Source organism: Solanum tuberosum, unplaced genomic scaffold, assembly GCF_000226075.1.
Source record: "Solanum tuberosum cultivar DM 1-3 516 R44 unplaced genomic scaffold, SolTub_3.0 scf00309, whole genome shotgun sequence".
Taxonomy (NCBI): domain Eukaryota; kingdom Viridiplantae; phylum Streptophyta; class Magnoliopsida; order Solanales; family Solanaceae; genus Solanum; species Solanum tuberosum.
Window position 1 is genome coordinate 623944 of NW_006239232.1, and position 4313 is coordinate 628256.

Here is a 4313-nt window from a genome sequence, read left to right on the forward strand (position 1 = left end):
ATATGTTGAGTATGTGTATGGTTGGCTATGGTCTTATATGTTAATGTTGACTTGTATTATGTCTCTTATACTTGTAAAGGAAAGGTTTTATCAAATTGATACGAAAGCATTTATTCTTTGAAAATGTCCTTTTTGGCATGTTTTTGCATGGCTTCCATACTTAGTACTTAATTGTGCTAACCCCTTCCTTTCCCTTTTTGACTAAAGTGTAGGGATTTGGAGATGATGACATGTCATGGCTATTTGATAGGTTCTAAGTGTTGAAGATGAAGACTTGGTGAGTCCTCATAGATTCGAGGACAATACCCAATATGTTCTTTTATGTCTTTTTAGTATTGTTTAAGTTGTGTACGGGATTAGTCCCGAATTTTGTACTCTAAAGTATTAGATGGTTATGAGACATCATGTATAAAGTCTAGAAAGTCTTCCGCTTGCTTTATATATATATTTTTTTAAGAAATGTTTTCTTGGTAAGGAATGTTTTTAATTCCTTACGGTTTTAGTGTCTATGCGATGAATGAATTGCTAAGAGGCTTGTATTAGACCTTTTCGAGGTCGAGTACGCCGGTTACCACTAGGGGGTAATCCCGGGTCGTGACACATAATAAAGTTCATAGATTTGTCCTTTTGATGAATTTAGCTATGGAGATTCAGAGATTTGAACTAACAGTTCATGAACAGAGAGAAAGGACTGTAACTTCTGTTTATCAAAAATGAATCTAATCTTTACAAAATATCTAAACTCAGATATATATAGTGTGTACTAACTATAGCTATATGATCTAGTTAACCTAACTTAACCACAATTTACTTTAACTATTATTGTAACAAACTCTGTAACTAACTTTTCAGTTTCACTGTTCATACTAACTAACTTTCAGTTCCTCATATTCATAACACCCCTCCTCAAGCTGATGGTTGAAATATGTCTTTCAATCCCAGCTTGGACATTAGATGCGAGTGTGAAGCTTTCCATAAACCTTTTGTAAGTAAATCTGCCAGCTGCTCTCTTGTAGATACATGATGAGTCTTTATCATTCCTTTGAGTAGCTTCTCTCTAACAAAGTAACAATCGATGTCAAAGTGTTTAGTTCTCTCATGGAAGATGGGATTGGCAACAATTTGTATTGCAGCTTTGCTGTCACAGAATAGATCAACTGGTTGTTTGATCTTCACTCCTAGTTCACTGTATAAGCCAATAAGCCAAGTAATCTCAGCCACAGTGGATTCCATACTCCTGAATTCAACTTCTGCAGAGCTTCTAGCTACGGTTTTTTTTTTTTATTTCCAAGACACAAGAGCACCACCAAACTTCATCAAGTATTCAGTAATAGATCTTCTTGTTTGCACACAGGTGCCCCAGTCTGAGTCACAGTAAGCTGTCAATAACTCTGAACTTCGGGAAGGCATGAACAGACCTAATCCAGGTGATAACTTGATATACCTGACTACCCTAAGTTCAGCTTCTATGTGAGATTCCTTAGGGGCATGCATATACTGGCTCAGAACTTGTACTGCAAAAGAAATATCCACCCTGGTCATGGTTAGGTACAATAACCTACCTACAAGTCTTTGATATCTGCCAACATCTGCCAGAGGTTTATCTCTTGCTATAGTGTCTGTATCTTGTATATGTGAGTCATACTCAATAGATGTTAGTCTCATATTTGGATCTAGTAGAGTATGAACAGGTTTAGCTCCACTTAATCCTACTTTTGAGATAAGCTCCAAAGCATATTTGCGCTGGTTCATGACATACCCCTCATTGGTTCTGGCAAACTCAATTCCAAGGAAAAACTTCAATTCTCCTAGATCTTTCATCTTAAATTTGAGTTTAAGGTCATTCCTGGTTTTGACTATCAAGTCACTGCAGCTTCCAGTTACCAGGAGATCATCCACATACACAAGAACAACTATCAAATCCTTACTCTCTCTTTTAGTAAATAGAGAGTAATCATAATGACTTTGAACAAATCCCAGCTGAAGTAATGCCTCAGTCAATTTAAGGTTCCCTTGTCTAGGTGCCTGCTTTAATCCATATAGTGACTTGTGCAACTTGCAGACCTTGCCAAACTCCCCCTGTCTGCCAAAACCATGAGGAACGACCATATAAACATCCTCAAGGAGATCACCTTGAAGAAAGGCATTGTGGACATCCATTTGGAAAATAGGCCAGTGCCTGGCAGCTGCATCAGCCAAAACGGATCGCACTGTAACCATCTTGGCAACAGGGGAGAAAGTTTCAGAGTAGTCCAAGCCTTCCTGCTGATGGAAACCTTTAGCAACTAATCTGGCCTTGTATCTCTCAATAGCCCCAGAGGCCAAATATTTCACCTTAAAGACCCATTTGCAACCAATAGGATGTTTGCTTGGAGGTAAGTCAGTAATACTCCAAGTATGATTCTCCTCTAAAGCTGTGATTTCAGCTTGCATGGCTTCCACCCAAAGGGGGTCAAGGGCAGCCTCATGAAAGGACTTAGGCTCAGGGGTGCTGGAATAAGCAGCTAAGGCTGCAGCATAAGGAACAGATAAACACTGATAGCTAACATGATTGGATAAGGGATAGAGACAAGAGGATTGTGGTTTGGAGGTAAGATAGTCATGATGCCAGATGGGAGGTTTGGAAGGTCTAGAGGATCTTCTTAAAGGCAAAGGGACAGCAGAATCAGCAGGATTAGAAGACACAGAGAGATCTAGAAGTGGACTAGGACAAGCAGGAGCAACAGTATCAGGACGAAGAGAAACAGACTGATCTGGAAAGATAGAAGTAGCAGCAGGAGAGACAATATCAGGAGATATCGCAGCCGGAGATAAAGAAGAGTCTATGAACTGAACTACTGGAAACAAAGGGGAACAAGTAGAGGAGGTGTGAAGAAAAGGGAAAAACTCCTCTTGAAGATGACATCCCTGCTTACCAAGAATTCCTTTGTGTGTAACGAAAAAAGTTTATAGCCCTTCTGGAGAGTGGAATACCCAAGGAACACAGTAGGGACTGCTCGAGGAGCAAACTTGTCAACTTTCCTCACCTCAGTTGCAAAGGCCAAGCAACCAAAAACTTTAAGGTGTGTAAGGGAAGGAGATTTAAGGAACAACAGGTCATAAGGGGTTTTACCCTTGAGGACAGTAGAGGGTAATTTATTGATGAGGTAAACACTAGTAAGGACACACTCACCCAAAACCTAAGAGGCAAACCAGATTGAAATCTGAGGGACCTGGTAACATCTAAAATATGCCTATGTTTTCTTTCAACAACACCATTTTGTTGAAGAATGTAGATGCAAGAACTTTGGTGCAAGATACATAAGGATTGGAGAAGTTCAGTGACTTGGGAATTAAAAAATTCACACCCATTATCAGTTCTGAGGATCTTGACTGATGCACTAAAGATATTGTCAATCATCACCAAGAACCTTTTTAGTGCTACTATAAAGTCAGACTTGGATGTCAGTAAGACTAACCATGTGTATCTGGAATGATCATCTACCAAGCTTAAAAAATACCTCTTACCATCATGAGTAGGAACTCGATAGGGACCCCATACATCAGCATGTATTGTGTGGAAACAACAAGAAATAGTAGAATTACTTAAAGAAAAAGATAGTCGTGATTGCTTAGCCAAAGGGCACAGTACAAGGAATATCAGTAGAATTATGTAGATGTGTAAAACAACCTAATTTTCTGAGCGTAGTAAAAGGAACATGGCCTAATCTTTTATGCCATATAGACAAACTTATTTTAGAAGGAATTAATGGAGATACAGGACAAGTCTTAGGGACTGGAGTGGACTGAATCTAGAGTGCCTGCAGTGGGTTTCTCTTTGGCTGTAACTGACAGGCAGTGGTAAGTACATACATGTCATTCTCCAACCTGCCAATCCCCCTCACTATCCTATTGAAGAGGTCCTGAAAAATGCAGAAGTCAGGATAAAAAAGGACAGTGCAGTTCAGTTCCTTAGTGAGTTTAGACACAGACAACAAGTTATAGTGAAACTCGGGAATATGGAGAACATTTGAGATCTCAATCCCGCCTAGGATCTGAGATGAACCAATGTGTTTGACTATGGCAAGATTACCAGTAGGCAAATAAACTCTTCCTTCTTGAGAGGCAGATATTGGTTTGTAAAGTGTTAACATGTGCAAATTATGAACCATGTGCAAATTATGAACCATGTGCTTAGAAGCACCATAATCAATTATCCACTTATCAGTAGAAAATTTACCTGTGAGAATGGAATCAATGTCAGTCTTTCCATGTCCAGAGTCGAGGAGCTGTAATATCTGCATGTACTGTGAGTGAGAGAAGTGAGGATGTAG